The sequence below is a fragment of the Limanda limanda genome, unplaced genomic scaffold (genome assembly GCF_963576545.1).
Source record: "Limanda limanda unplaced genomic scaffold, fLimLim1.1 SCAFFOLD_39, whole genome shotgun sequence".
Taxonomy (NCBI): domain Eukaryota; kingdom Metazoa; phylum Chordata; class Actinopteri; order Pleuronectiformes; family Pleuronectidae; genus Limanda; species Limanda limanda.
The window spans coordinates 105,352-125,277 of record NW_026870574.1 but is presented as its reverse complement, the minus strand read 5'-3'; positions in this window follow the sequence as shown (position 1 = coordinate 125,277).

The following is a 19,926-nucleotide window of genomic DNA, read 5'->3' as shown; positions in this document are numbered from 1 at the left end:
CTCTACCCCCACTAAATGGGGTAGCGCGCATCGATCGGTACCATCCTTGAGCTTCTCCGACTTTCGGAAGGGTTAGGGTTAGGGTTAGGGATGAAAGCACATAGGAGAAAGAGATATTCTTGAATAACTTTTTTTGTGAAGGTCGGAGAGACTTGCAAGTAGGCTCTACCCCCACTAAATGGGGTAGCGCGCATCGATCGGTACCATCCTTGAGCTTCTCCGACTTTCGGAAGGGTTAGGGTTAGGGTTAGGGATGAAAGCACATAGGAGAAAGAGATATTCTTGAATAACTTTTTTTGTGAAGGTCGGAGAGACTTGGAAAGTGGTTGCATCTGGACTAATTTGGGTCCTGCAGATCGATTGGTACCATCCCCGAGCTTGTACGACCTTCGGAAAAGGTCGACCGACGAAATTCCCCCAAATCTGAGGAGATATTCTTGAATAACTTTTTTTGTGAAGGTCGGAGAGACTTTCAGGTAGGCTCTACCCCCACTAAATGGGGTAGCGCGCATCGATCGGTACCATCCTTGAGCTTCTCCGACTTTCGGAAGGGTTAGGGTTAGGGTTAGGGATGAAAGCACATAGGAGAAAGAGATATTCTTGAATAACTTTTTTTGTGAAGGTCGGAGAGACTTGGAAAGTGGTTGCATCTGGACTAATTTGGGTCCTGCGGATCGATTGGTACCATCCCCGAGCTTGTACGACCTTCGGAAGAGGTCGACCGACGAAATTCCCCCAAATCTGAGGAGATATTCTTGAATAACTTTTTTTGTGAAGGTCGGAGAGACTTGCAAGTAGGCTCTACTTCCACTAAATGGGGTAGCGCGCATCGATCGGTACCATCCTTGAGCTTCTCCGACTTTCGGAAGGGTTAGGGTTAGGGTTAGGGATGAAAGCACATAGGAGAAAGAGATATTCTTGAATAACTTTTTTTGTGAAGGTCGGAGAGACTTGCAAGTAGGCTCTACCCCCACTAAATGGAGTAGCGCGCATCGATCGGTACCATCCTTGAGCTTCTCCGACTTTCGGAAGGGTTAGGGTTAGGGTTAGGGATGAAAGCACATAGGAGAAAGAGATATTCTTGAATAACTTTTTTTGTGAAGGTCGGAGAGACTTGGAAAGTGGTTGCATCTGGACTAATTTGGGTCCTGCGGATCGATTGGTACCATCCCCGAGCTTGTACGACCTTCGGAAGAGGTCGACCGACGAAATTCCCCCAAATCTGAGGAGATATTCTTGAATAACTTTTTTTGTGAAGGTCGGAGAGACTTGCAAGTAGGCTCTACCCCCACTAAATGGGGTAGCGCGCATCGATCGGTACCATCCTTGAGCTTCTCCGACTTTCGGAAGGGTTAGGGTTAGGGTTAGGGATGAAAGCACATAGGAGAAAGAGATATTCTTGAATAACTTTTTTTGTGAAGGTCGGAGAGACTTGCAAGTAGGCTCTACCCCCACTAAATGGGGTAGCGCGCATCGATCGGTACCATCCTTGAGCTTCTCCGACTTTCGGAAGGGTTAGGGTTAGGGATGAAAGCACATAGGAGAAAGAGATATTCTTGAATAACTTTTTTTGTGAAGGTCGGAGAGACTTGGAAAGTGGTTGCATCTGGACTAATTTGGGTCCTGCGGATCGATTGGTACCATCCCCGAGCTTGTACGACCTTCGGAAGAGGTCGACCGACGAAATTCCCCCAAATCTGAGGAGATATTCTTGAATAACTTTTTTTGTGAAGGTCGGAGAGACTTGCAAGTAGGCTCTACTTCCACTAAATGGGGTAGCGCGCATCGATCGGTACCATCCTTGAGCTTCTCCGACTTTCGGAAGGGTTAGGGTTAGGGTTAGGGATGAAAGCACATAGGAGAAAGAGATATTCTTGAATAACTTTTTTTGTGAAGGTCGGAGAGACTTGCAAGTAGGCTCTACCCCCACTAAATGGAGTAGCGCGCATCGATCGGTACCATCCTTGAGCTTCTCCGACTTTCGGAAGGGTTAGGGTTAGGGTTAGGGATGAAAGCACATAGGAGAAAGAGATATTCTTGAATAACTTTTTTTGTGAAGGTCGGAGAGACTTGGAAAGTGGTTGCATCTGGACTAATTTGGGTCCTGCGGATCGATTGGTACCATCCCCGAGCTTGTACGACCTTCGGAAGAGGTCGACCGACGAAATTCCCCCAAATCTGAGGAGATATTCTTGAATAACTTTTTTTGTGAAGGTCGGAGAGACTTGCAAGTAGGCTCTACCCCCACTAAATGGGGTAGCGCGCATCGATCGGTACCATCCTTGAGCTTCTCCGACTTTCGGAAGGGTTAGGGTTAGGGTTAGGGATGAAAGCACATAGGAGAAAGAGATATTCTTGAATAACTTTTTTTGTGAAGGTCGGAGAGACTTGCAAGTAGGCTCTACCCCCACTAAATGGGGTAGCGCGCATCGATCGGTACCATCCTTGAGCTTCTCCGACTTTCGGAAGGGTTAGGGTTAGGGTTAGGGATGAAAGCACATAGGAGAAAGAGATATTCTTGAATAACTTTTTTTGTGAAGGTCGGAGAGACTTGGAAAGTGGTTGCATCTGGACTAATTTGGGTCCTGCGGATCGATTGGTACCATCCCCGAGCTTGTACGACCTTCGGAAGAGGTCGACCGACGAAATTCCCCCAAATCTGAGGAGATATTCTTGAATAACTTTTTTTGTGAAGGTCGGAGAGACTTGCAAGTAGGCTCTACCCCCACTAAATGGGGTAGCGCGCATAGATCGGTACCATCCTTGAGCTTCTCCGACTTTCGGAAGGGTTAGGGTTAGGGTTAGGGATGAAAGCACATAGGAGAAAGAGATATTCTTGAATAACTTTTTTTGTGAAGGTCAGAGAGACTTGCAAGTAGGCTCTACCCCCACTAAATGGGGTAGCGCGCATCGATCGGTACCATCCTTGAGCTTCTCCGACTTTCGGAAGGGTTAGGGTTAGGGTTAGGGATGAAAGCACATAGGAGAAAGAGATATACTTGAATAACTTTTTTTGTGAAGGTCGGAGAGACTTGGAAAGTGGTTGCATCTGGACTAATTTGGGTCCTGCAGATCGATTGGTACCATCCCCGAGCTTGTACGACCTTCGGAATAGGTCGACCGACGAAATTCCCCCAAATCTGAGGAGATATTCTTGAATAACTTTTTTTGTGAAGGTCGGAGAGACTTGCAAGTAGGCTATACCCCCACTAAATGGGGTAGCGCGCATCGATCGGTACCATCCTTGAGCTTCTCCGACTTTCGGAAGGGTTAGGGTTAGGGTTAGGGATGAAAGCACATAGGAGAAAGAGATATTCTTGAATAACTTTTTTTGTGAAGGTCGGAGAGACTTGGAAAGTGGTTGCATCTGGACTAATTTGGGTCCTGCAGATCGATTGGTACCATCCCCGAGCTTGTACGACCTTCGGAAGAGGTCGACCGACGAAATTCCCCCAAATCTGAGGAGATATTCTTGAATAACTTTTTTTGTGAAGGTCGGAGAGACTTGCAAGTAGGCTCTACCCCCACTAAATGGGGTAGCGCGCATCGATCGGTACCATCCGTGAGCTTCTCCGACTTTCGGAAGGGTTAGGGTTAGGGTTAGGGATGAAAGCACATAGGAGAAAGAGATATTCTTGAATAACTTTTTTTGTGAAGGTCGGAGAGACTTGCAAGTAGGCTCTACCCCCACTAAATGGGGTAGCGCGCATCGATCGGTACCATCCTTGAGCTTCTCCGACTTTCGGAAGGGTTAGGGTTAGGGATGAAAGCACATAGGAGAAAGAGATATTCTTGAATAACTTTTTTTGTGAAGGTCGGAGAGACTTGCAAGTAGGCTCTACCCCCACTAAATGGCGTAGCGCGCATCGATCGGTACCATCCTTGAGCTTCTCCGACTTTCGGAAGGGTTAGGGTTAGGGATGAAAGCACATAGGAGAAAGAGATATTCTTGAATAACTTTTTTTGTGAAGGTCGGAGAGACTTGCAAGTAGGCTCTACCCCCACTAAATGGGGTAGCGCGCATCGATCGGTACCATCCTTGAGCTTCTCCGACTTTCGGAAGGGTTAGGGTTAGGGTTAGGGATGAAAGCACATAGGAGAAAGAGATATTCTTGAATAACTTTTTTTGTGAAGGTCGGAGAGACTTGCAAGTAGGCTCTACCCCCACTAAATGGGGTAGCGCGCATCGATCGGTACCATCCTTGAGCTTCTCCGACTTTCGGAAGGGTTAGGGTTAGGGTTAGGGATGAAAGCACATAGGAGAAAGAGATATTCTTGAATAACTTTTTTTGTGAAGGTCGGAGAGACTTGGAAAGTGGTTGCATCTGGACTAATTTGGGTCCTGCGGATCGATTGGTACCATCCCCGAGCTTGTACGACCTTCGGAAGAGGTCGACCGACGAAATTCCCCCAAATCTGAGGAGATATTCTTGAATAACTTTTTTTGTGAAGGTCGGAGAGACTTGCAAGTAGGCTATACCCCCACTAAATGGGGTTGCGCGCATCGATCGGTACCATCCTTGAGCTTCTCCGACTTTCGGAAGGGATAGGGTTAGGGTTAGGGATGAAAGCACATAGGAGAAAGAGATATTCTTGAATAACTTTTTTTGTGAAGGTCGGAGAGACTTGGAAAGTGGTTGCATCTGGACTAATTTGGGTCCTGCGGATCGATTGGTACCATCCCCGAGCTTGTACGACCTTCGGAAGAGGTCGACCGACGAAATTCCCCCAAATCTGAGGAGATATTCTTGAATAACTTTTTTTGTGAAGGTCGGAGAGACTTGCAAGTAGGCTCTACCCCCACTAAATGGGGTTGCGCGCATCGATCGGTACCATCCTTGAGCTTCTCCGACTTTCGGAAGGGTTAGGGTTAGGGTTAGGGATGAAAGCACATAGGAGAAAGAGATATTCTTGAATAACTTTTTTTGTGAAGGTCGGAGAGACTTGCAAGTAGGCTCTACCCCCACTAAATGGGGTAGCGCGCATCGATCGGTACCATCCTTGAGCTTCTCCGACTTTCGGAAGGGTTAGGGTTAGGGTTAGGGATGAAAGCACATAGGAGAAAGAGATATTCTTGAATAACTTTTTTTGTGAAGGTCGGAGAGACTTGCAAGTAGGCTCTACCCCCACTAAATGGGGTTGCGCGCATCGATCGGTACCATCCTTGAGCTTCTCCGACTTTCGGAAGGGTTAGGGTTAGGGTTAGGGATGAAAGCACATAGGAGAAAGAGATATTCTTGAATAACTTTTTTTGTGAAGGTCGGAGAGACTTGGAAAGTGGTTGCATCTGGACTAATTTGGGTCCTGCGGATCGATTGGTACCATCCCCGAGCTTGTACGACCTTCGGAAGAGGTCGACCGACGAAATTCCCCCAAATCTGAGGAGATATTCTTGAATAACTTTTTTTGTGAAGGTCGGAGAGACTTGCAAGTAGGCTCTACCCCCACTAAATGGGGTAGCGCGCATCGATCGGTACCATCCTTGAGCTTCTCCGACTTTCGGAAGGGTTAGGGTTAGGGTTAGGGATGAAAGCACATAGGAGAAAGAGATATTCTTGAATAACTTTTTTTGTGAAGGTCGGAGAGACTTGGAAAGTGGTTGCATCTGGACTAATTTGGGTCCTGCGGATCGATTGGTACCATCCCCGAGCTTGTACGACCTTCGGAAGAGGTCGACCGACGAAATTCCCCCAAATCTGAGGAGATATTCTTGAATAACTTTTTTTGTGAAGGTCGGAGAGACTTTCAGGTAGGCTCTACCCCCACTAAATGGGGTAGCGCGCATCGATCGGTACCATCCTTGAGCTTCTCCGACTTTCGGAAGGGTTAGGGTTAGGGTTAGGGATGAAAGCACATAGGAGAAAGAGATATTCTTGAATAACTTTTTTTGTGAAGGTCGGAGAGACTTGCAAGTAGGCTCTACCCCCACTAAATGGGGTAGCGCGCATCGATCGGTACCATCCTTGAGCTTCTCCGACTTTCGGAAGGGTTAGGGTTAGGGTTAGGGATGAAAGCACATAGGAGAAAGAGATATTCTTGAATAACTTTTTTTGTGAAGGTCGGAGAGACTTGGAAAGTGGTTGCATCTGAACTAATTTGGGTCCTGCGGATCGATTGGTACCATCCCCGAGCTTGTACGACCTTCGGAAGAGGTCGACCGACGAAATTCCCCCAAATCTGAGGAGATATTCTTGAATAACTTTTTTTGTGAAGGTCGGAGAGACTTGCAAGTAGGCTCTACCCCCACTAAATGGGGTAGCGCGCATCGATCGGTACCATCCTTGAGCTTCTCCGACTTTCGGAAGGGTTAGGGTTAGGGTTAGGGATGAAAGCACATAGGAGAAAGAGATATTCTTGAATAACTTTTTTTGTGAAGGTCGGAGAGACTTGCAAGTAGGCTCTACCCCCACTAAATGGAGTAGCGCGCATCGATCGGTACCATCCTTGAGCTTCTCCGACTTTCGGAAGGGTTAGGGTTAGGGTTAGGGATGAAAGCACATAGGAGAAAGAGATATTCTTGAATAACTTTTTTTGTGAAGGTCGGAGAGACTTGGAAAGTGGTTGCATCTGGACTAATTTGGGTCCTGCGGATCGATTGGTACCATCCCCGAGCTTGTACGACCTTCGGAAGAGGTCGACCGACGAAATTCCCCCAAATCTGAGGAGATATTCTTGAATAACTTTTTTTGTGAAGGTCGGAGAGACTTGCAAGTAGGCTCTACCCCCACTAAATGGGGTAGCGCGCATCGATCGGTACCATCCTTGAGCTTCTCCGACTTTCGGAAGGGTTAGGGTTAGGGTTAGGGATGAAAGCACATAGGAGAAAGAGATATTCTTGAATAACTTTTTTTGTGAAGGTCGGAGAGACTTGGAAAGTGGTTGCATCTGGACTAATTTGGGTCCTGCGGATCGATTGGTACCATCCCCGAGCTTGTACGACCTTCGGAAGAGGTCGACCGACGAAATTCCCCCAAATCTGAGGAGATATTCTTGAATAACTTTTTTTGTGAAGGTCGGAGAGACTTGCAAGTAGGCTATACCCCCACTAAATGGGGTTGCGCGCATCGATCGGTACCATCCTTGAGCTTCTCCGACTTTCGGAAGGGATAGGGTTAGGGTTAGGGATGAAAGCACATAGGAGAAAGAGATATTCTTGAATAACTTTTTTTGTGAAGGTCGGAGAGACTTGGAAAGTGGTTGCATCTGGACTAATTTGGGTCCTGCGGATCGATTGGTACCATCCCCGAGCTTGTACGACCTTCGGAAGAGGTCGACCGACGAAATTCCCCCAAATCTGAGGAGATATTCTTGAATAACTTTTTTTGTGAAGGTCGGAGAGACTTGCAAGTAGGCTCTACCCCCACTAAATGGGGTTGCGCGCATCGATCGGTACCATCCTTGAGCTTCTCCGACTTTCGGAAGGGTTAGGGTTAGGGTTAGGGATGAAAGCACATAGGAGAAAGAGATATTCTTGAATAACTTTTTTTGTGAAGGTCGGAGAGACTTGCAAGTAGGCTCTACCCCCACTAAATGGAGTAGCGCGCATCGATCGGTACCATCCTTGAGTTTCTCCGACTTTCGGAAGGGTTAGGGTTAGGGTTAGGGATGAAAGCACATAGGAGAAAGAGATATTCTTGAATAACTTTTTTTGTGAAGGTCGGAGAGACTTGGAAAGTGGTTGCATCTGGACTAATTTGGGTCCTGCGGATCGATTGGTACCATCCCCGAGCTTGTACGACCTTCGGAAGAGGTCGACCGACGAAATTCCCCCAAATCTGAGGAGATATTCTTGAATAACTTTTTTTGTGAAGGTCGGAGAGACTTGCAAGTAGGCTCTACTCCCACTAAATGGGGTAGCGCGCATCGATCGGTACCATCCTTGAGCTTCTCCGACTTTCGGAAGGGTTAGGGTTAGGGTTAGGGATGAAAGCACATAGGAGAAAGAGATATTCTTGAATAACTTTTTTTGTGAAGGTCGGAGAGACTTGGAAAGTGGTTGCATCTGGACTAATTTGGGTCCTGCGGATCGATTGGTACCATCCCCGAGCTTGTACGACCTTCGGAAGAGGTCGACCGACGAAATTCCCCCAAATCTGAGGAGATATTCTTGAATAACTTTTTTTGTGAAGGTCGGAGAGACTTTCAGGTAGGCTCTACCCCCACTAAATGGCGTAGCGCGCATCGATCGGTACCATCCTTGAGCTTCTCCGACTTTCGGAAGGGTTAGGGTTAGGGTTAGGGATGAAAGCACATAGGAGAAAGAGATATTCTTGAATAACTTTTTTTGTGAAGGTCGGAGAGACTTGCAAGTAGGCTCTACCCCCACTAAATGGGGTAGCGCGCATCGATCGGTACCATCCTTGAGCTTCTCCGACTTTCGGAAGGGTTAGGGTTAGGGTTAGGGATGAAAGCACATAGGAGAAAGAGATATTCTTGAATAACTTTTTTTGTGAAGGTCGGAGAGACTTGGAAAGTGGTTGCATCTGAACTAATTTGGGTCCTGCGGATCGATTGGTACCATCCCCGAGCTTGTACGACCTTCGGAAGAGGTCGACCGACGAAATTCCCCCAAATCTGAGGAGATATTCTTGAATAACTTTTTTTGTGAAGGTCGGAGAGACTTGCAAGTAGGCTCTACCCCCACTAAATGGGGTAGCGCGCATCGATCGGTACCATCCTTGAGCTTCTCCGACTTTCGGAAGGGTTAGGGTTAGGGTTAGGGATGAAAGCACATAGGAGAAAGAGATATTCTTGAATAACTTTTTTTGTGAAGGTCGGAGAGACTTGCAAGTAGGCTCTACCCCCACTAAATGGAGTAGCGCGCATCGATCGGTACCATCCTTGAGCTTCTCCGACTTTCGGAAGGGTTAGGGTTAGGGTTAGGGATGAAAGCACATAGGAGAAAGAGATATTCTTGAATAACTTTTTTTGTGAAGGTCGGAGAGACTTGGAAAGTGGTTGCATCTGGACTAATTTGGGTCCTGCGGATCGATTGGTACCATCCCCGAGCTTGTACGACCTTCGGAAGAGGTCGACCGACGAAATTCCCCCAAATCTGAGGAGATATTCTTGAATAACTTTTTTTGTGAAGGTCGGAGAGACTTGCAAGTAGGCTCTACCCCCACTAAATGGGGTAGCGCGCATCGATCGGTACCATCCTTGAGCTTCTCCGACTTTCGGAAGGGTTAGGGTTAGGGTTAGGGATGAAAGCACATAGGAGAAAGAGATATTCTTGAATAACTTTTTTTGTGAAGGTCGGAGAGACTTGCAAGTAGGCTCTACCCCCACTAAATGGGGTAGCGCGCATCGATCGGTACCATCCTTGAGCTTCTCCGACTTTCGGAAGGGTTAGGGTTAGGGTTAGGGATGAAAGCACATAGGAGAAAGAGATATTCTTGAATAACTTTTTTTGTGAAGGTCGGAGAGACTTGGAAAGTGGTTGCATCTGAACTAATTTGGGTCCTGCGGATCGATTGGTACCATCCCCGAGCTTGTACGACCTTCGGAAGAGGTCGACCGACGAAATTCCCCCAAATCTGAGGAGATATTCTTGAATAACTTTTTTTGTGAAGGTCGGAGAGACTTGCAAGTAGGCTGTACCCCCACTAAATGGGGTAGCGCGCATCGATCGGTACCATCCTTGAGCTTCTCCGACTTTCGGAAGGGTTAGGGTTAGGGTTAGGGATGAAAGCACATAGGAGAAAGAGATATTCTTGAATAACTTTTTTTGTGAAGGTCGGAGAGACTTGCAAGTAGGCTCTACCCCCACTAAATGGAGTAGCGCGCATCGATCGGTACCATCCTTGAGCTTCTCCGACTTTCGGAAGGGTTAGGGTTAGGGTTAGGGATGAAAGCACATAGGAGAAAGAGATATTCTTGAATAACTTTTTTTGTGAAGGTCGGAGAGACTTGGAAAGTGGTTGCATCTGGACTAATTTGGGTCCTGCGGATCGATTGGTACCATCCCCGAGCTTGTACGACCTTCGGAAGAGGTCGACCGACGAAATTCCCCCAAATCTGAGGAGATATTCTTGAATAACTTTTTTTGTGAAGGTCGGAGAGACTTGCAAGTAGGCTCTACCCCCACTAAATGGGGTAGCGCGCATCGATCGGTACCATCCTTGAGCTTCTCCGACTTTCGGAAGGGTTAGGGTTAGGGTTAGGGATGAAAGCACATAGGAGAAAGAGATATTCTTGAATAACTTTTTTTGTGAAGGTCGGAGAGACTTGCAAGTAGGCTCTACCCCCACTAAATGGGGTAGCGCGCATCGATCGGTACCATCCTTGAGCTTCTCCGACTTTCGGAAGGGTTAGGGTTAGGGTTAGGGATGAAAGCACATAGGAGAAAGAGATATTCTTGAATAACTTTTTTTGTGAAGGTCGGAGAGACTTGGAAAGTGGTTGCATCTGAACTAATTTGGGTCCTGCGGATCGATTGGTACCATCCCCGAGCGTGTACGACCTTCGGAAGAGGTCGACCGACGAAATTCCCCCAAATCTGAGGAGATATTCTTGAATAACTTTTTTTGTGAAGGTCGGAGAGACTTGCAAGTAGGCTCTACCCCCACTAAATGGGGTAGCGCGCATCGATCGGTACCATCCTTGAGCTTCTCCGACTTTCGGAAGGGTTAGGGTTAGGGTTAGGGATGAAAGCACATAGGAGAAAGAGATATTCTTGAATAACTTTTTTTGTGAAGGTCGGAGAGACTTGCAAGTAGGCTCTACCCCCACTAAATGGAGTAGCGCGCATCGATCGGTACCATCCTTGAGCTTCTCCGACTTTCGGAAGGGTTAGGGTTAGGGTTAGGGATGAAAGCACATAGGAGAAAGAGATATTCTTGAATAACTTTTTTTGTGAAGGTCGGAGAGACTTGGAAAGTGGTTGCATCTGGACTAATTTGGGTCTTGCGGATCGATTGGTACCATCCCCGAGCTTGTACGACCTTCGGAAGAGGTCGACCGACGAAATTCCCCCAAATCTGAGGAGATATTCTTGAATAACTTTTTTTGTGAAGGTCGGAGAGACTTGCAAGTAGGCTCTACCCCCACTAAATGGGGTAACGCGCATCGATCGGTACCATCCTTGAGCTTCTCCGACTTTCGGAAGGGTTAGGGTTAGGGTTAGGGATGAAAGCACATAGGAGAAAGAGATATTCTTGAATAACTTTTTTTGTGAAGGTCGGAGAGACTTGGAAAGTGGTTGCATCTGGACTAATTTGGGTCCTGCGGATCGATTGGTACCATCCCCGAGCTTGTACGACCTTCGGAAGAGGTCGACCGACGAAATTCCCCCAAATCTGAGGAGATATTCTTGAATAACTTTTTTTGTGAAGGTCGGAGAGACTTGCAAGTAGGCTATACCCCCACTAAATGGGGTTGCGCGCATCGATCGGTACCATCCTTGAGCTTCTCCGACTTTCGGAAGGGATAGGGTTAGGGTTAGGGATGAAAGCACATAGGAGAAAGAGATATTCTTGAATAACTTTTTTTGTGAAGGTCGGAGAGACTTGGAAAGTGGTTGCATCTGGACTAATTTGGGTCCTGCGGATCGATTGGTACCATCCCCGAGCTTGTACGACCTTCGGAAGAGGTCGACCGACGAAATTCCCCCAAATCTGAGGAGATATTCTTGAATAACTTTTTTTGTGAAGGTCGGAGAGACTTGCAAGTAGGCTCTACCCCCACTAAATGGGGTTGCGCGCATCGATCGGTACCATCCTTGAGCTTCTCCGACTTTCGGAAGGGTTAGGGTTAGGGTTAGGGATGAAAGCACATAGGAGAAAGAGATATTCATGAATAACTTTTTTTGTGAAGGTCGGAGAGACTTGCAAGTAGGCTCTACCCCCACTAAATGGAGTAGCGCGCATCGATCGGTACCATCCCTGAGCTTCTCCGACTTTCGGAAGGGTTAGGGTTAGGGTTAGGGATGAAAGCACATAGGAGAAAGAGATATTCTTGAATAACTTTTTTTGTGAAGGTCGGAGAGACTTGGAAAGTGGTTGCATCTGGACTAATTTGGGTCCTGCGGATCGATTGGTACCATCCCCGAGCTTGTACGACCTTCGGAAGAGGTCGACCGACGAAATTCCCCCAAATCTGAGGAGATATTCTTGAATAACTTTTTTTGTGAAGGTCGGAGAGACTTGCAAGTAGGCTCTACCCCCACTAAATGGGGTAGCGCGCATCGATCGGTACCATCCTTGAGCTTCTCCGACTTTCGGAAGGGTTAGGGTTAGGGTTAGGGATGAAAGCACATAGGAGAAAGAGATATTCTTGAATAACTTTTTTTGTGAAGGTCGGAGAGACTTGGAAAGTGGTTGCATCTGGACTAATTTGGGTCCTGCGGATCGATTGGTACCATCCCCGAGCTTGTACGACCTTCGGAAGAGGTCGACCGACGAAATTCCCCCAAATCTGAGGAGATATTCTTGAATAACTTTTTTTGTGAAGGTCGGAGAGACTTGCAAGTAGGCTATACCCCCACTAAATGGGGTTGCGCGCATCGATCGGTACCATCCTTGAGCTTCTCCGACTTTCGGAAGGGATAGGGTTAGGGTTAGGGATGAAAGCACATAGGAGAAAGAGATATTCTTGAATAACTTTTTTTGTGAAGGTCGGAGAGACTTGGAAAGTGGTTGCATCTGGACTAATTTGGGTCCTGCGGATCGATTGGTACCATCCCCGAGCTTGTACGACCTTCGGAAGAGGTCGACCGACGAAATTCCCCCAAATCTGAGGAGATATTCTTGAATAACTTTTTTTGTGAAGGTCGGAGAGACTTGCAAGTAGGCTCTACCCCCACTAAATGGGGTTGCGCGCATCGATCGGTACCATCCTTGAGCTTCTCCGACTTTCGGAAGGGTTAGGGTTAGGGTTAGGGATGAAAGCACATAGGAGAAAGAGATATTCTTGAATAACTTTTTTTGTGAAGGTCGGAGAGACTTGCAAGTAGGCTCTACCCCCACTAAATGGGGTTGCGCGCATCGATCGGTACCATCCTTGAGCTTCTCCGACTTTTGGAAGGGTTAGGGTTAGGGTTAGGGATGAAAGCACATAGGAGAAAGAGATATTCTTGAATAACTTTTTTTGTGAAGGTCGGAGAGACTTGGAAAGTGGTTGCATCTGGACTAATTTGGGTCCTGCGGATCGATTGGTACCATCCCCGAGCTTGTACGACCTTCGGAAGAGGTCGACCGACGAAATTCCCCCAAATCTGAGGAGATATTCTTGAATAACTTTTTTTGTGAAGGTCGGAGAGACTTGCAAGTAGGCTCTACCCCCACTAAATGGGGTAGCGCGCATCGATCGGTACCATCCTTGAGCTTCTCCGACTTTCGGAAGGGTTAGGGTTAGGGTTAGGGATGAAAGCACATAGGAGAAAGAGATATTCTTGAATAACTTTTTTTGTGAAGGTCGGAGAGACTTGCAAGTAGGCTCTACCCCCACTAAATGGGGTAGCGCACATCGATCGGTACCATCTTTGAGCTTCTCCGACTTTCGGAAGGGTTAGGGTTAGGGTTAGGGATGAAAGCACATAGGAGAAAGAGATATTCTTGAATAACTTTTTTTGTGAAGGTCGGAGAGACTTGGAAAGTGGTTGCATCTGGACTAATTTGGGTCCTGCGGATCGATTGGTACCATCCCCGAGCTTGTACGACCTTCGGAAGAGGTCGACCGACGAAATTCCCCCAAATCTGAGGAGATATTCTTGAATAACTTTTTTTGTGAAGGTCGGAGAGACTTGCAAGTAGGCTATACCCCCACTAAATGGGGTTGCGCGCATCGATCGGTACCATCCTTGAGCTTCTCCGACTTTCGGAAGGGATAGGGTTAGGGTTAGGGATGAAAGCACATAGGAGAAAGAGATATTCTTGAATAACTTTTTTTGTGAAGGTCGGAGAGACTTGGAAAGTGGTTGCATCTGGACTAATTTGGGTCCTGCGGATCGATTGGTACCATCCCCGAGCTTGTACGACCTTCGGAAGAGGTCGACCGACGAAATTCCCCCAAATCTGAGGAGATATTCTTGAATAACTTTTTTTGTGAAGGTCGGAGAGACTTGCAAGTAGGCTCTACCCCCACTAAATGGGGTAGCGCGCATCGATCGGTACCATCCTTGAGCTTCTCCGACTTTCGGAAGGGTTAGGGTTAGGGTTAGGGATGAAAGCACATAGGAGAAAGAGATATTCTTGAATAACTTTTTTTGTGAAGGTCGGAGAGACTTGCAAGTAGGCTCTACCCCCACTAAATGGGGTAGCGCGCATCGATCGGTACCATCCTTGAGCTTCTCCGACTTTCGGAAGGGTTAGGGTTAGGGATGAAAGCACATAGGAGAAAGAGATATTCTTGAATAACTTTTTTTGTGAAGGTCGAAGAGACTTGGAAAGTGGTTGCATCTGGACTAATTTGGGTCCTGCGGATCGATTGGTACCATCCCCGAGCTTGTACGACCTTCGGAAGAGGTCGACCGACGAAATTCCCCCAAATCTGAGGAGATATTCTTGAATAACTTTTTTTGTGAAGGTCGGAGAGACTTGCAAGTAGGCTCTACCCCCACTAAATGGGGTAGCGCGCATCGATCGGTACCATCCTTGAGCTTCTCCGACTTTCGGAAGGGTTAGGGTTAGGGTTAGGGATGAAAGCACATAGGAGAAAGAGATATTCTTGAATAACTTTTTTTGTGAAGGTCGGAGAGACTTGGAAAGTGGTTGCATCTGGACTAATTTGGGTCCTGCGGATCGATTGGTACCATCCCCGAGCTTGTACGACCTTCGGAAGAGGTCGACCGACGAAATTCCCCCAAATCTGAGGAGATATTCTTGAATAACTTTTTTTGTGAAGGTCGGAGAGACTTGCAAGTAGGCTATACCCCCACTAAATGGGGTTGCGCGCATCGATCGGTACCATCCTTGAGCTTCTCCGACTTTCGGAAGGGATAGGGTTAGGGTTAGGGATGAAAGCACATAGGAGAAAGAGATATTCTTGAATAACTTTTTTTGTGAAGGTCGGAGAGACTTGGAAAGTGGTTGCATCTGGACTAATTTGGGTCCTGCGGATCGATTGGTACCATCCCCGAGCTTGTACGACCTTCGGAAGAGGTCGACCGACGAAATTCCCCCAAATCTGAGGAGATATTCTTGAATAACTTTTTTTGTGAAGGTCGGAGAGACTTGCAAGTAGGCTCTACCCCCACTAAATGGGGTTGCGCGCATCGATCGGTACCATCCTTGAGCTTCTCCGACTTTCGGAAGGGTTAGGGTTAGGGTTAGGGATGAAAGCACATAGGAGAAAGAGATATTCTTGAATAACTTTTTTTGTGAAGGTCGGAGAGACTTGCAAGTAGGCTCTACCCCCACTAAATGGGGTTGCGCGCATCGATCGGTACCATCCTTGAGCTTCTCCGACTTTCGGAAGGGTTAGGGTTAGGGTTAGGGATGAAAGCACATAGGAGAAAGAGATATTCTTGAATAACTTTTTTTGTGAAGGTCGGAGAGACTTGGAAAGTGGTTGCATCTGGACTAATTTGGGTCCTGCGGATCGATTGGTACCATCCCCGAGCTTGTACGACCTTCGGAAGAGGTCGACCGACGAAATTCCCCCAAATCTGAGGAGATATTCTTGAATAACTTTTTTTGTGAAGGTCGGAGAGACTTGCAAGTAGGCTCTACCCCCACTAAATGGGGTAGCGCGCATCGATCGGTACCATCCTTGAGCTTCTCCGACTTTCGGAAGGGTTAGGGTTAGGGTTAGGGATGAAAGCACATAGGAGAAAGAGATATTCTTGAATAACTTTTTTTGTGAAGGTCGGAGAGACTTGCAAGTAGGCTCTACCCCCACTAAATGGGGTAGCGCACATCGATCGGTACCATCTTTGAGCTTCTCCGACTTTCGGAAGGGTTAGGGTTAGGGTTAGGGATGAAAGCACATAGGAGAAAGAGATATTCTTGAATAACTTTTTTTGTGAAGGTCGGAGAGACTTGGAAAGTGGTTGCATCTGGACTAATTTGGGTCCTGCGGATCGATTGGTACCATCCCCGAGCTTGTACGACCTTCGGAAGAGGTCGACCGACGAAATTCCCCCAAATCTGAGGAGATATTCTTGAATAACTTTTTTTGTGAAGGTCGGAGAGACTTGCAAGTAGGCTATACCCCCACTAAATGGGGTTGCGCGCATCGATCGGTACCATCCTTGAGCTTCTCCGACTTTCGGAAGGGATAGGGTTAGGGTTAGGGATGAAAGCACATAGGAGAAAGAGATATTCTTGAATAACTTTTTTTGTGAAGGTCGGAGAGACTTGGAAAGTGGTTGCATCTGGACTAATTTGGGTCCTGCGGATCGATTGGTACCATCCCCGAGCTTGTACGACCTTCGGAAGAGGTCGACCGACGAAATTCCCCCAAATCTGAGGAGATATTCTTGAATAACTTTTTTTGTGAAGGTCGGAGAGACTTGCAAGTAGGCTCTACCCCCACTAAATGGGGTAGCGCGCATCGATCGGTACCATCCTTGAGCTTCTCCGACTTTCGGAAGGGTTAGGGTTAGGGTTAGGGATGAAAGCACATAGGAGAAAGAGATATTCTTGAATAACTTTTTTTGTGAAGGTCGGAGAGACTTGCAAGTAGGCTCTACCCCCACTAAATGGGGTAGCGCGCATCGATCGGTACCATCCTTGAGCTTCTCCGACTTTCGGAAGGGTTAGGGTTAGGGATGAAAGCACATAGGAGAAAGAGATATTCTTGAATAACTTTTTTTGTGAAGGTCGAAGAGACTTGGAAAGTGGTTGCATCTGGACTAATTTGGGTCCTGCGGATCGATTGGTACCATCCCCGAGCTTGTACGACCTTCGGAAGAGGTCGACCGACGAAATTCCCCCAAATCTGAGGAGATATTCTTGAATAACTTTTTTTGTGAAGGTCGGAGAGACTTGCAAGTAGGCTCTACCCCCACTAAATGGGGTAGCGCGCATCGATCGGTACCATCCTTGAGCTTCTCCGACTTTCGGAAGGGTTAGGGTTAGGGTTAGGGATGAAAGCACATAGGAGAAAGAGATATTCTTGAATAACTTTTTTTGTGAAGGTCGGAGAGACTTGCAAGTAGGCTCTACCCCCACTAAATGGGGTAGCGCGCATCGATCGGTACCATCCTTGAGCTTCTCCGACTTTCGGAAGGGTTAGGGTTAGGGTTAGGGATGAAAGCACATAGGAGAAAGAGATATTCTTGAATAACTTTTTTTGTGAAGGTCGGAGAGACTTGCAAGTAGGCTATACCCCCACTAAATGGGGTTGCGCGCATCGATCGGTACCATCCTTGAGCTTCTCCGACTTTCGGAAGGGATAGGGTTAGGGTTAGGGATGAAAGCACATAGGAGAAAGAGATATTCTTGAATAACTTTTTTTGTGAAGGTCGGAGAGACTTGGAAAGTGGTTGCATCTGGACTAATTTGGGTCCTGCGGATCGATTGGTACCATCCCCGAGCTTGTACGACCTTCGGAAGAGGTCGACCGACGAAATTCCCCCAAATCTGAGGAGATATTCTTGAATAACTTTTTTTGTGAAGGTCGGAGAGACTTGCAAGTAGGCTCTACCCCCACTAAATGGGGTTGCGCGCATCGATCGGTACCATCCTTGAGCTTCTCCGACTTTCGGAAGGGTTAGGGTTAGGGTTAGGGATGAAAGCACATAGGAGAAAGAGATATTCTTGAATAACTTTTTTTGTGAAGGTCGGAGAGACTTGCAAGTAGGCTCTACCCCCACTAAATGGGGTAGCGCGCATCGATCGGTACCATCCTTGAGCTTCTCCGACTTTCGGAAGGGTTAGGGTTAGGGTTAGGGATGAAAGCACATAGGAGAAAGAGATATTCTTGAATAACTTTTTTTGTGAAGGTCGGAGAGACTTGCAAGTAGGCTCTACCCCCACTAAATGGGGTTGCGCGCATCGATCGGTACCATCCTTGAGCTTCTCCGACTTTCGGAAGGGTTAGGGTTAGGGATGAAAGCACATAGGAGAAAGAGATATTCTTGAATAACTTTTTTTGTGAAGGTCGGAGAGACTTGGAAAGTGGTTGCATCTGGACTAATTTGGGTCCTGCGGATCGATTGGTACCATCCCCGAGCTTGTACGACCTTCGGAAGAGGTCGACCGACGAAATTCCCCCAAATCTGAGGAGATATTCTTGAATAACTTTTTTTGTGAAGGTCGGAGAGACTTGCAAGTAGGCTCTACCCCCACTAAATGGGGTAGCGCACATCGATCGGTACCATCCTTGAGCTTCTCCGACTTTCGGAAGGGTTAGGGTTAGGGTTAGGGATGAAAGCACATAGGAGAAAGAGATATTCTTGAATAACTTTTTTTGTGAAGGTCGGAGAGACTTGCAAGTAGGCTCTACCCCCACTAAATGGGGAAGCGCACATCGATCGGTACCATCCTTGAGCTTCTCCGACTTTCGGAAGGGTTAGGGTTAGGGTTAGGGATGAAAGCACATAGGAGAAAGAGATATTCTTGAATAACTTTTTTTGTGAAGGTCGGAGAGACTTGGAAAGTGGTTGCATCTGGACTAATTTGGGTCCTGCGGATCGATTGGTACCATCCCCGAGCTTGTACGACCTTCGGAAGAGGTCGACCGACGAAATTCCCCCAAATCTGAGGAGATATTCTTGAATAACTTTTTTTGTGAAGGTCGGAGAGACTTGCAAGTAGGCTATACCCCCACTAAATGGGGTTGCGCGCATCGATCGGTACCATCCTTGAGCTTCTCCGACTTTCGGAAGGGATAGGGTTAGGGTTAGGGATGAAAGCACATAGGAGAAAGAGATATTCTTGAATAATTTTTTTTGTGAAGGTCGGAGAGACTTGGAAAGTGGTTGCATCTGGACTAATTTGGGTCCTGCGGATCGATTGGTACCATCCCCGAGCTTGTACGACCTTCGGAAGAGGTCGACCGACGAAATTCCCCCAAATCTGAGGAGATATTCTTGAATAACTTTTTTTGTGAAGGTCGGAGAGACTTGCAAGTAGGCTCTACCCCCACTAAATGGGGTAGCGCGCATCGATCGGTACCATCCTTGAGCTTCTCCGACTTTCGGAAGGGTTAGGGTTAGGGTTAGGGATGAAAGCACATAGGAGAAAGAGATATTCTTGAATAACTTTTTTTGTGAAGGTCGGAGAGACTTGCAAGTAGGCTCTACCCCCACTAAATGGGGTAGCGCGCATCGATCGGTACCATCCTTGAGCTTCTCCGACTTTCGGAAGGGTTAGGGTTAGGGTTAGGGATGAAAGCACATAGGAGAAAGAGATATTCTTGAATAACTTTTTTTGTGAAGGTCGGAGAGACTTGGAAAGTGGTTGCATCTGGACTAATTTGGGTCCTGCAGATCGATTGGTACCATCCCCGAGCTTGTACGACCTTCGGAAGAGGTCGACCGACGAAATTCCCCCAAATCTGAGGAGATATTCTTGAATAACTTTTTTTGTGAAGGTCGGAGAGACTTGCAAGTAGGCTCTACCCCCACTAAATGGGGTAGCGCGCATCGATCGGTACCATCCTCGAGCTTCTCCGACTTTCGGAAGGGTTAGGGTTAGGGTTAGGGATGAAAGCACATAGGAGAAAGAGATATTCTTGAATAACTTTTTTTGTGAAGGTCGGAGAGACTTGCAAGTAGGCTCTACCCCCACTAAATGGGGTAGCGCGCATCGATCGGTACCATCCTTGAGCTTCTCCGACTTTCGGAAGGGTTAGGGTTAGGGATGAAAGCACATAGGAGAAAGAGATATTCTTGAATAACTTTTTTTGTGAAGGTCGAAGAGACTTGGAAAGTGGTTGCATCTGGACTAATTTGGGTCCTGCGGATCGATTGGTACCATCCCCGAGCTTGTACGACCTTCGAAAGAGGTCGACCGACGAAATTCCCCCAAATCTGAGGAGATA